Source organism: Vulpes lagopus, chromosome 5 (assembly GCF_018345385.1).
Source record: "Vulpes lagopus strain Blue_001 chromosome 5, ASM1834538v1, whole genome shotgun sequence".
NCBI lineage: Eukaryota > Metazoa > Chordata > Mammalia > Carnivora > Canidae > Vulpes > Vulpes lagopus.
The window spans coordinates 101,494,284-101,508,238 of NC_054828.1; the positions used below are offsets into that span (position 1 = coordinate 101,494,284).

At 35.3% G+C, this 13,955-nt stretch overlaps 1 long non-coding RNA gene across 7 annotated transcripts in view; it reads right to left on the reverse strand.

The window, feature by feature from the left end:
- Positions 1 to 1,142: 1,142 nt before the first annotated feature.
- LOC121491399 overlaps positions 1,143 to 13,955 on the reverse strand; it is a 67,117-nt gene continuing 54,304 nt past the window's right edge. For 4 of the 7 annotated variants that reach the window (XR_005987961.1, XR_005987958.1, XR_005987960.1 and 1 more), the window contains 2 exons: positions 7,169 to 7,209; positions 1,143 to 2,076 (listed from right to left, as the gene is read on the reverse strand). This is a non-coding gene — a long non-coding RNA (uncharacterized LOC121491399). Of the gene's footprint in view, positions 2,077 to 7,168; positions 7,210 to 10,966; positions 13,854 to 13,955 lie in introns of those variants that run through there. The other 3 variants (XR_005987968.1, XR_005987962.1, XR_005987959.1) reach the window with 2 other exon arrangements.

The window sequence follows — 13,955 nt, forward strand, 5'->3', positions numbered from 1 at the left end:
AGTGCAAGCTTTTCACAATAGCAGGCATTATTCCAGCCATCTCGACTTTATATGCTGACCCCTCTGGCTGACAAGTTTCCACACTGTCAAGATCACTCATTTACCTCCAAATTTTGTAATATTTGAGGAACAAAGTAAAATTTCATATTATGCCACTTTTAAATATATCAAAATTCATAGTTAACATGTTTTATAAGACAAACTCTATATGTCTAGGGGTCAAGCAAGTGGCTTTGACTCACTATAAACTTATTTTATGGTTTCATTCTACAATGCAAAAACACTACCCTCAAAAACAAGTTTCATTAATCATTTTTATAAAATAATAGAAATTTCCTGGTTCAGTTCTGCCCTGGAACTCAGACATAAGGAGCTATCCCTGACAGATAGGTCCAATGGATTGTTTCCATTATTTTCTTGGTGATGTTTGCCTGCCTTGCCTGTAAAACAAGGCTCAGTGTGTATATATATATATATATATATATATATTTTTTTTTTTTTTTTACATGTATGTGTATTCTACTTGACTATATATGTGTGTGTTGTTTTATACTTTTGAACTCCCTCTTGATTTCCTTGCCTGTACTGGGCATTGTCAGTATCCCAGATTTTGACCACTTAATAGGTACGTATGCAGACTTATTTTTTAAGAGAATTCTTCTCCCTACTATGCTCCAAATTAATGAATGGATTTTTTTCAAAGTCAATGGAGGTGAAATTTTCAGCATTAAAAAGATCTTTCAGAAAAAAAAAAAAAAAAAAAAAAAGATCTTTCAGTCAAATCCTTTTATTTCAACTCAATAGAACATAAAGTGATTATCAGAAACTATCATGTTTCTCAGTGCTTTGCCCATGACCTTATTTTCTTCCTTAATTTCTCTCACTCTCATCTTTTTTAATTCTTTCAGTCATAAGAACAAGACTGAAAATGCATTCTGTTTTTAGGGGGCACAAATAGTAGAGTGTATATAATTAAAGTTTGTGAGCAGAACTGGTCACAGCTCTTCTTTTTTGAGGTTTGCCTTCATTTTTAATACACAGGACAACTGACAATGTTGACATAGAATTATAGCCTTTCAATTCTCCCTTAGGCTAGTAAAAGATACCTAATAGGTGTTATAATAAAGGGACACAATCTAAGATTGCCATGTACTTATTTTATTGCTTCATCATAAATCAAATTACTTTTTTGTGTAAGGTTGGAAGGTATAGGGCTATAGGTATAGGGCTATACCTTGTCCCACACTCTCCTGGTAGCAGACTTATCAAGTTTCCCATGTTTCTAGATGAGTGACACATTCATACCCTGTGACAGGTTGCCTGGGATGCCCCAGAGCTGCAGCTGCAGGCTGGTCCAAGTATCTCCTAACCTTGGGCCTGCCTCTGCCAGAACTCCAGTCAAGTTTAATAACATTGAGGGAGGAGAATAAAAGAGAATGTAGATGAATATCCTTTGTGTACAAGGAAGGGGGAAAAATCAAGGAAAAACTTGTAAGACTCTCATGAATAAATAAATAAAATCTTAAAAAAAAAACTTGTACAAAACTTGTACCAGATGCCTTTAAGAGTTAAACTTTACTAAGACAAAAACACAATACATGGTATCTATAGACTTAATCTGAATAATAAGGATTTTTAAATGTTACTTTTGTATATCTAACAAAAGCAATATTTTAAATAGTCAATGGAATTCATAACATGTTTAAAACTCCTTCCAGGATAATTCAAATTAACCCAAAACCATAAAACCAAACCACCTTCCTTTCCTTTGTCTGTAGATATTTGAGAAAGTCCATTTTTTAAATGATGAATTTCCATTTGAATAGTCATTCAAATGAAAGGGTTTTTTTCCCCAAATGAAACAGTTTTGAGAATATTTGAGACACAGATTTCCTTCATCCTCCACCTTCCCCTCTGTCCTTCTTGTCTCTTTTCTTTTCCACCACTCCTATGCATACACTCCCAACAAGCATTCCTAGAACTCCTTGAAGAGAATTTAGCAGGCACACAGAAAGGAATGCCAGATGTAGCCACAGCAAGTCAGAGGAGGTCCACACACTCAAGAAGATCACATCTCTGAATACAAAAAAAAAAAAAAAAAATCCAGAATTAAGAAGTCATTCCCAATGATGCATTTGGAGATTGCTTTTTCTATTATTTTGGTAGTGGTATTCATTTGTCCTTCCCTGATAAATCTGCCTACATTTCCATGTGGAAAATCAAGTTTGAGGGAGCCCCAAATGCATTTCTAAAGCCTTCATTTTCCCAAGCTGCAGCTTGCTGATGCCACAGGGGGTAGAAATATAAATAGACAACAGATAAAATGTGGCTGATAAGAAGAGTCCATGGAAAGTTTCCTCCACTCATAATGTTTTTGCTTCTCATCCTTTAAAGGGCTTGCTTTCCTTGCTTGGATGATGGAGATGAGCCAAAGAATAAGCGTGATCATTTACTTTGCTCTTATCAGTTCTGTGATGTTACCCCCATTCCTTCGTTCCCAAAACATTGCAGCTCAAAGTAACAACATATTTATCACTATAGCAGCATCAAAAAATAAAGTAAAACAAGAATAAAAAGCACAACAAATGATAGCCAGATAGATAAATAGATAAATAGATAGAAAGAAAGAATTATATAGATATACATGGAGACAAAGAGACAGCTGTATTCCAGGACAAATTCTCTTCAGAGGGTCCCAGAATTAGAGGTTTTTTGTAAAGAGTCCACATACATATAATGTTAATAGTAATGAGTCACAGGTATTGGGAATTTGAAACATGTTAACTTCATACATGTCCATGTCTACTACTTTTTGGCTCTTTGCCTCTTCCTCACCTGGGAACCATGGGAGGGATCTGGGAAGTTGCTCAAGGAAGCTTCTCTCTGATCTTCCCTAAACTCCTTCTCTACTGACTTCTGTTGTCATGTTCTTTATTTAGGAAACATGTCCTTTGCCTCATTTGTACCTCAACATAAATTATCTTGTTTCCATGGGCCCCTTTCCAGAGTGGGAGAACATTCATCTTCTGTCATCAACATAGAATTCTTAATCATAGTAGAAAAGAAGGGACAGATTTAAGTGGTCCTTTTGAGGTAAAAAAACAATCAAACTTGACACTATGACTGTGGGAGGTAAGAGAGAAGAATGAAATCAACAGTGAATCAAATGTTTTGGATTAATATCTAAGCAGTTGTTGTGGAAGTTTACAATATATGCACTTTGCTTTTTAAAAATAACTTTAGTCACTCTTGGTCTATTGCAAAATTGTTTAAATGGCTAAAATAATATTTGAGCTAATCTAAAGTAGCCATCATTAGGTAGTAATGTATATGCAAAATTAAAGAGAGACTGAGCAATGATTCAGTTACCCTATAGATTTTCTCCCACTTCCCTTCTATTTCAGCCTTTATGTATTCAGATATGAGTAAGAGATCTTATCACGGAATATTTTGATGGAATTTATTGGCTGAGTGAAACTACAATTAGCCTTTACATTCTTGGACATTCATGATTTTCTAGCTGAGATCAATAAAAATCATAATTAGCATACATAATCATCACAATCTCTTATCATTTCCCCACTTTCTGATTTTACAGGGGACAGCGCACTAAAATATACTTAAGCTCATTTAAGCAGTAAAACAGTACTTTGAACTAATGTTTGCTGAGGTGAAGACACTGAGTAGCTCTGATGCAATGCCTGGAGTTTTCATTTCACACAATGTCACTTATGGATGTGATGCAGTCATCTCAGTAGGTAGAAGCCAACCTCAACAAGGACTGAGATTGCAAATATTTTTATTTAGTGTTCTTTCTGCTTATGTATGCTATGCTTGTGAGTGGGATTATACATAATGAAACTGGATTCTTGTCCTGAAAATAGATTTCACTATGTGGCCTGGGTCAAATTAATTTACTTTAATTTCTTCATTGGCAAAATGGGCATAATAACATCATTGTCCTAATAAGAATTTGGTAGGACCTGTGTAAGATGGTCTAACTAACTGGCACATCATAACCTTTTAATACAAATTATCATTATAATCATTAACAGTATTCTTTAGTTTTTTGATTGGACTATATTTTTATGATCTAATCCCTGTAAGGGCAAGTCTAAAAAGAAAACTATTTGTACTGCCCTGCTTCCACTGGCATTTGATATATTGTCTATTCTTTCCTTGTATAGCACAAGCTTAAATCAATAACTATCCTTCTATCACATTTAATGTTCCTACTTTGAAAATGTAATCAGAGTAAAGACATATAATATATACTAGGATAGTGATTGCAAATTTGTTTATTATGGAGAAAAAGCCATAATTTACAAATGATCTAAATGATCACCAGTGGAAAATTAAAGAAACTAATTATGGCTCATTCTCACAATAGAACACAGTATCATTTTTTAAGGACAGTGAAGATGCCCAATATACTTTGACATGGGAAAGTAAAACTAGGAAATATTTAATTAAAAAATACCTTAAAGAAAAGTATGTATACTGTAATACTATTGATATTTTATTTTTTTAAAGATTTATTTATTTATTTTTAGAGAGAGAGAGAGAGAGAGAGAGAGAGAGAGAAAGCAAGTGGGCTAAGGGGCAGAGGGAGAGGGAGACTGAGAATCCTCAAGCAGACTCCATGCTCTGAGTGCAGAGTCTGACGTAGGCTCCATCCCAGGAACCTGAGATCACAACCTGTACTGAAACTAAGAGTCAGATGCTCAACCAGCTGAGCCACCCAGGTGCTCCTTTACTATTGATATTTAAAAAAAATTTATTTATTTATTAATGAGAGATACTGAAAGAGAGAGGCAGACGTATAGGTAGAGGGAGAAGCTAGCTCCTCGTACGGAACCCAGTGTGGAACTCAATCCTGGATCTTGAAATCACGCCCTGAGCCAAAGGCAGACGCTCAACTGCTGAACCACTGAGGCATCCCTACTATTGATATTTTAAAATTAAAGATAAGATGCATTATATATAGCCCATGCATATATGTACACATTATCATATAGGATAACCCGGGATCCCTGGGTGGCGCAGTGGTTTGGCACCTGCCTTTGGCCCAGGGCGCGATCCTGGAGACCCGGGATCGAATCCCACATCAGGCTCCCGGTGCATGGAGCCTGCTTCTCCCTCTGCCTGTGTCTCTGCTTCTCTCTCTCTATGTCTATCATGAATAAATAAATAAAATCTTAAAAAAAAAGATTTTATCATATAGGATAACCCTATCATGTAAACATTATCTCTGGAGTGTGAGAATATTATTCTCTTTGATATTTCAGACAATTGTTGTATTATTTATACTACATTGTTTGTATTTGGCCATGCTTTGAAGGTATAAAATTTAAAAATGAAGAAAAAAATATATGTAAAGTCTATAAGAAAACTTTTGTAAAAGCAAATAAAAACTGATAGTTATGATAGAAATATTCTTGAGCTATAGATGTTTTTAATTTATTTTTAATCCACATGAAATAATAAAACTAATCCGCCCATACCATCCCCCTTATGCTCCTGTTGGTAACAACTACTAAACAAGCATCAAACAATGCCTTTTTTTTTTAATTTTCAGCTTTCTGTATCCCCATTTCCAAATTTTTGTTAAACTCAACTCTGTTAAGAAGCTTCTTTGATTAACTCAATGCAAGAAATCATATATAGTCATTTCAAAGTCTGTACATTTACTATTATTTGAACATTCATTTTTAAATTAAAAAGGTTGTCTTTATTATGAGTGTTATGACAGTTCACAACCGAGCCATTGATACAGTGATTAAAAAATAAAAGATTCAAGAAAAATCTTGTATTTATTCAATCAGTCTCAAATTAGCACTATAAATATTTCACCTTATTTTCTTCTCAATTTTTCTTTATTTCATAGATTTGGATTTTTTTCATTTTAAATTGTCATCATAGTGATTTTACAATTTCCTCTTGTTATGGCTTATGTTTCCTGTATATTAAAATGGACTCATTAACACAATTTAATAACTCTGTTGTATTCTATAATGCTTATATAACATGCTTTATTTATCATTATCTTAAATAGCCTTGTAATTTTACATATTTTACTATTATAAATAAGAATATTATAAAAATCTTTGTGCATAAAGGCTTCTTTAAAAACTTAAAAGTGCCTTATTTGAAGATTTATTTATTTTTTTTAATTTGAGAGAGAGAGAGAGCATGAGCTAGGGGCGGGGCAGAGGGAGAGACAGAATCCTAAGCCGACTCCAGGCTGAGTGCAGTGTCTGACACCAGGCTCCAATCCAGGACCCTGAGATCATCACCTGAGCCAAAATCAAGATTCTTAACCAACCAAGCCACCCAGGGGCTCCTAAAAATACTTTATTTAGAACAATGCCCCAGAAATGAGAAAAGCATGTGCATAAAGATCTTAATATAAGTCTTCAAATTGCTTTCCAAAATGATTATGTCCATTTAACCTACATTGTTGAGCTTGCCTCTTTCTGCATATTGATTTTTAACATCTTAGGAACTTTTAAAATCTCTCTCAAAACAAAAATACTCTCATTTTTCTGTACTCCTGAATATTTTGTATATCTTACTTTACACACGATGGTATTTGTCTAATATCATAGACCCCAATGAATTGCCCTGTAAATACATGAGTACATCCAGTTATCAAAAGTATAGACCAAAAAAACAAGAAAAAGCAAGTGATTCCCATCTTTGTGTGCCTCTGTCTACCACTACGATTTCCCTATTTCTAAGAAAGAATGAATAAGTGAAAGCAGAGACATAGGCAGAAAATAAAGAAAAAAGTCAGAATATTGAAAGGAATATACTACACTGATAGATTGCTGCAATTAATGTTTTAAATGTATGGATATGATTAAATTATAAATATTTTAGTCTATTGAGAAAAATCCTTACATAAGTATGTTTTATAACTCAGGATGGAATATAAGTAAAAATAAAACAAGAAATTTAATAATAGTGGTATAGAGAAGAAATAGAGCTTTTTTTGTAATATTACAATCACAATATTAAAATAATGTTAATTGAAAGAAAACCAAACGACAACACAAACCAGGTGGGAATTCCAGTTGTGACCATGTTGCACTGAAGGCTTCTAGCACTGCCCCCAAACCATTACAATGATAAAGTATTTTTATGTCATTAACACAGAGATACATACCCACTTTGAAAAATAATATGAAAAGAATCCTGGCCATAATTCTGAAAAATAAAAAATAAATGAGCTGAGGTTAGAGCTATCACAGTAACTTAGGCGTCAGAGTGCAACACTGGGATGCTAAGTGAGAATCGGTGTTGAGGTGCTCCAGTAATAAACTCTTCTCTACAAAAGGACCAAACCATTTGGGAAATGAGAAAAAAGGAGCCAGCTAATGAAATGTGAAAAATTTGACTCTTTGTTTAAGGAAATGGGCTTCCAAAATAAATTCTCAGAATTCAATGGTCAAACAACCATCACTGAACCAGTACAGAGCACTACATAAGGCAGAAAATTGTTTCTAAAACACTCACTTTGCTCAGCATGAGCAAGCAAAGCACAATCCTTGTTTTATGGATAAGGCTGCTCCCAAAGAACAAAGAAATATGTATACTAGTTCCCTGGTCCAAAATTCACCAATTGATGATACATTTCTCCATCCCTCTATCACCTATCCATGCTTAAATGTGGAAAGAGGAAGCGCAAGAGTTTTGTCCTAGCGGAACTTCCCTGTGGAGAAGAAAGCATCAGGTATGGGGAAGAAGTGTGCCTCCCAGTGAACATTCTCAATCCTTTTGTTCCATTTTTCCTTCAAATTTAACCAAGAAAATGGCCAGCCAGTAATGTAGCCATTCCACGTATGGGAAGAAATCCAAATGCATCAGGGCAGTCTAGGCACTAGGCATTTATCATACCTGAATCCCTAGAGGCATCCCATCCCCTATATCAGGAATTGTACTTGAGACATTGCATCTTCTTAAAATACTCAGAAAGTTGCTCCGTCAGAGCTGCTCTTGCCTCTCATGAGTAGGTTTTTCATTCCTGTTTCACTGTGACTAACTCTACTATGCAATTACTTCAACTGTGAAGCTTTCTGTGAAGGAAGGTTCACATCTGGTCTTTATATTTTTTTCAACTGGAAAACTCACTCTCATGAGGTTCCTTAACAAGAGAAGGACACTGAGGAAACTTGAATCCGGGTGGATTCCTTTCCCTCTGCATTGTCAAGGGCATGAATAGCATTCTTTCTTTCCATTGTTTCTGCAATAATTGGAAGTGCTGCTTGTATATTCTTTACCTATTATTTACTTCAGATTCCTTTTTTTTTCCAAGTTTTTAATTTATTTTTTTTATTTTTATTTTTATTAATTTTTATTGGTGTTCAATTTACCAACATACAGAAAAACACCCAGTGCTCATCCCGTCAAGTGTCCACCTCAGTGCCCGTCACCCATTCCCCTCCAACACCCACCCTCCTCCCCTTCCACCACCCCTAGTTCGTTTCCCCGAGTTAGGAGTCTTTATGTTCTGTCTCCCTTCCTGATATTTCCCAACATTTCTTTTCCCTTCCTTTATATTCCCTTTCACTATTATTCATATTCCCCAAATGAATGAGAACATACACTGTTTGTCCTTCTCCAATTGACTTATTTCACTCAGCATAATACCCTCCAGTTCCATCCACGTTGAAGCAAATGGTGGGTATTTGTCGTTTCTAATTGCTGAGTAATATTCCATTGTATACATAAACCACATCTTCTTTATCCATTCATCTTTCGTTGGACACCGAGGCTCCTTCCACAGTTTGGCTATTGTGGCCATTGCTGATAGAAACATCGGGGTGCAGGTGTCCCGACGTTTCATTGCATCTGAATCTTTGGGGTAAATCCCCAACAGTGCAATTGCTGGGTCGTAGGGCAGGTCTATTTTTAACTCTTTGAGGAACCTCCACACAGTTTTCCAGAGTGGCTGCACCAGTTCACATTCCCACCAACAGTGTAAGAGGGTTCCCTTTTCTCCGCATCCTCTCCAACATTTGTGGTTTCCTGCCTTGTTAATTTTCCCCATTCTCACTGGTGTGAGGTGGTATCTCATTGTGGTTTTGATTTGTATTTCCCTGATGGCAAGTGATGCGGTCAACAAAACTAAAAGACAACCTACAGAATGGGAGAAGATATTTGCAAATGACATATCAGATAAAGGGCTAGTTTCCAAAATCTATAAAGAACTTATTAAACTCAACACCAAAGAAACAAACAATCCAATCATGAAATGGGCAAAAGACATGAAGAGAAACCTCACAGAGGAAGACATGGACATGGCCAACATGCACATGAGAAAATGCTCCGCATCACTTGCCATCAGATTCCTTTATCCAGGGTTAGAAGAGGGATAATAGGGAGTGACTACCAATGAGTGTTTGATTTTTTTTTTTTTTGAGGGAGGTTGATAAACTCTGGGATTAATGGTGATGATGGTAGCTGCCACTGGCGCTGAGACCAAGATGGCTGGGAGACTCCCAGGGAGCAGGTACTGGTCATGTCCTTCACCAGCAGAGGCCTTGCTAGAATTCTGCCCCCACTCTGCCCCTGCCTCTTCACCAGGTAGCCACACTGACCAACTAGACCATGCCCTACAACTGTCCCGTGCCCCCCCTGAGGTGATGGGAACATGTCCTGTGTGCCCAGGCATCCCTAGGAACCCCAGGACCTCCAGTGTCCAAGCTTGCAATGGCTGAAGAAACTGTGAGCACCTCCAGTGATAGGAAGGAGGCCTCCTCCCCAATGGCCAACAAAATGTGAAAAAAAAAATAGCGATGATGATTACACAACTTTGTAAATATACTAAAAACAATTGAATTGTATACTTTAAAAGAGTAAATGTTATAGGATGTGTGTATACACACACACACACACACACACACACACACATATATATTCAAACACAACTTTTATTTTATTGATGGATTGATTTTCTAGCTGTTAACAAATATAACCTCAGCAACCTTAAAACTGTCCTCTGTATTCTAGGTTTGAACTTTTATTTTATATTAAATAGATAATATTTACATATGTAATATAGAATATGTTTTATATACTATACTCGTATATGTATAATATATATGCAATATATAACATAATAATGTATATAAAGGATAATGAGAACCAGTTTCTTCACTACTGGAAAGGTTAGTTACAAATATGGAAAGGGGAAATACTAATATGTTCCCTGTAGTGTGGAATTGGAATTAGCATGAATTCATATTACTACTACTATCTATTACAAGATAGATAAATCGAGGAATACATAGGTATGCCTGTACATATAGAGGTGTGTGTGTGTGTGTGTGTGCATGTGTCCATGTGTCCATGACTATACTTTCTAGCTCTGTTAGCTGGGTGTGCCTAGAGGAAATGACATACCAGTAACAATGAGTATATTTACTCCCCAGTCTTTAGTCTCTAATAGCCATCCTCTACTAAAATGAAATTAGGACTCATTGAAGTAAATACTAATGCCAAGACTGGGACAGAGAAAATCCAACATGAGTCTGGAACATTTTCACTGTAAATTAAAAGAATGCTCAATAAATCATGGAGTTGGGGATCCCTGGGTGGCTCAGAGGTTTGGCGTCTGCCTTTGGCCCAGGGTGCAATCCTGGAGTCCCGGATCGAGTCCTGCGTAGGGCTCTTTAGCATGGACCTGCTTCTCCCTCCTCCTGTGTCTCTGCCTATCTCTCTCTCTCTCTCTCTCTCTCTCTCTCTCTCTCTATCATGAATAAATAAAGAAATAAAGAAATCTTTAAAAATAAATCATGGAGTTGAGTCAAAAAGATTATAAAGATTCCCATAGCCAAGTTTAGGGCTACTTGAGCATACTACTACTATTACTACTACTAATAATAAACAATAAGTTATAATTGAATAAAATAGGAATCCATAAATCTATATGAATATACATATACACATGAATCAAACATAGAAGGGGGAAATAAGAAATCTATCAATGTCAATAAATATAGAAGAAATTATAGGGTTAGAAATCATCAACATTTGCTAAATTTAATGGGTAAAAGTTTGATGAAGAATAGTCTTAAAGTAGACATCCACAAGTTACAGATCTTTACAAATAGAAAAATAATTTATCATGGACACTCTGCTGACATCACTTAATCCCATGACAAAAGTTCATGTTATCAATGTTGGAACAGTTATTATATGCCTCCTAGTATGAGAAGTGAGAAGAACACAGCTCCATATCTATGGTATTCTTGCAAAAAAATGCATAACCCACATTATATCATGAGGAAACACTAGAAACATTCAAATTACAAGGCATTCTACAAAATTATTTATTGTTATCATTATTATCTCTTAAAAAATGTCAAGGTCAAGAAAAAGAGAAAGTTTGAGAATCCTTTTCAGATTAATGGAGATTAACCGGACATGGTAATAAATGCAACATATGATCTAGACTAGATGCTGTATTAAGGGGACAAAACTATACAATAGCTTGCTGGGATACTGGCAAAAGTTAAATATATAAATTAGATAATGTATTGCGACAATGTTCAAGTTCTTGATTTTTATTGGTATTTAGTAATAAGATATAATGCTTTCAATGATTCAGGAAAAAAATATATTTGCACATGTATCTGGTTACAAATACTTATGCAAACACAGAAGTGTGTGTGTGTATGCACATGCACACAGGTGTGAAGAGAAAGAAGGTGATACAGCCAATGAGGCCAGGTTTAACAATTGCTGAATCTGGGTTAAAAGTATCAGGGAATTTATTGTACTCTTCTTGAAAATATCCTATGAACTTGAAATCATATCAAAACAAAAATTTACAAACAAAAATATAATAATTTGCAGAAAAAGAAACAAAGTAAATGCACCAAAAGATGAACAGTAGTTTGTGCAGCTGCTAGGAGAGTGTAGGCAATTTTTACTAGCTTCCTCTTTTTTCATTTTACCCACACCCCCTTATTAAAAGTATGTTGTGAATCACCAACTGTAAAAGTAGTGAGCACTGGAGCACTTATCTCTTTTCTAAGCTCTGTATCAACATATTTTTAGCTTGACACTTAAAAAGAACGTGGCATTGCTGGACATTTTTATTATTTATTTTTTTTTTCATTTTTTTTATCCTTTATTGATTTAGATCTTCCTACTGCAGTATTTCAGAAATAGCCTTTGGCAGAAGCATTTTTGCCAACATACACGAAGCAATGAATTAAAGCTTTCTTTTCTGAGGGAATGAAATCCTTAAATTATTTTAGGGATTGACAACAAAGTGGACAGAAGATGTCAACAGTAACACTGATTTCAGAGGCAAACAGTATTTGAACTGAGGCTATCTGTTCCTCCATGTCAATTTACCCCTGGCTATCCACTTTTTTCCCACTAAATAAAACAAGCCTGTTCCTGTGCTGTCAGATGTGCAAGGTAAATACACAATTCTCCTCCTAGCCCCACCTGGAAAAGTTAGTGTACGTGCCCAACTCCAGGTATCAGTGTTAAACAGATACTTAAACTTGTGCTTATCTGTTTTGATCTGCTCAGGAAAAGGCACTCTATAAGTGTGCCATCTCATCATTAAATATCAAGTTTCCCTTCCTATGTTTTGATCACTGACATTCAAACGGTTTCTAATTAGGATTTGCTTAAAATACCACTTGCTGAATTTCTATTAGAATCTATTTTGAAACTGGAAATATTGACAGAGGCATTTAAGAAATGTCCACAGAATAAGGAAAACATTATTTCTTTTGTAGCCATTTTGATAATGCAATTATTCTACTAAAAGTTTGGTGGCATCAGACTGAAAGTTTTATCTAGGGCAAGAATTGCTTTAAAAAATCAAGTTTTATTTTTAATTCAAAAAGTCTGTAATGCACATGCACTTTTTAAATCAGAAACAAAAAGTGATATAAAATGGCTAGTCTTAATTTTAGAATTAATTCCCTTGGGCAAAAAGTGATTGTGATTATAGAAAAATTAATCCTAAGGAAATTGACATTTCTAGTTATTATAAATAAAGTGATCTGCTTTGGCTCTGGTCTCCACCAATGAGACAATATTTTGTTTTCCTGAGGAGCTAGAAATTTATTTAATTTTATTAACAGAGGCCTATTTACTATAGTGGTGGTGGTGGTGGTGGTTTTTAAGATAACTAACATATACTACATTAATGCCACCCAATCTTCTTTCAAACCCAAAAGTTGCCAAGTAATGAAACTATGAAACTCTTGCCATTCCATCAGGTATTTGATAGAAACTATTGGGTGTGTGAGTGTGTATGTGTATAGCAGAGATGCAAGAGAGAGATTAGAAATGACTTTCTTCATCCTAGAGTAATTTGCCACTATGTGGCTAATGTCTTTGTTCACTAAACACTATTGTGACCATTATTCCCATTTTAAAAGAAAGCTATGATATACATCTAGCATTAGAAACCCAGAAATTATAGATATTGATGTAAATAAATGAAGGAGAAATGTCATTCATCACAGAAAACAGGACCAACAGTCCACTTAGAACTGTCTCAATATTCTTTTCCTCTATCAATGTTTCTTTGCTGTCTTTTCTGCTTTAGGTAAAGGACTGGTGATCAGATCATGAAAACAAAGTATCTCCAAATGGTACTAAGATGTCTTGGCTGCTGGGCCAAAGGAAAGATGAGACAGTTATGGATGGAGATTAATGCCATGATACTCATCTGGCAAATATCCCATGACAGGAATTACTCTATGGGAATAATAGTGTTTGTATTTTAAGTCTTTATGTATTGCTCTCTCAGATTTGGTCATTCATCTCCTTGGCACAGCTGAAGTGTGGTCCATTCCCATTTTATCATACAGTACCTATTTTAAACGATAAAAAAGGAAATTAATATTTATCCAGCATTGTATGCCAGTTCTGTACTTGTTATGGGACACACATTATTTCATTATGATAGGTAAAAT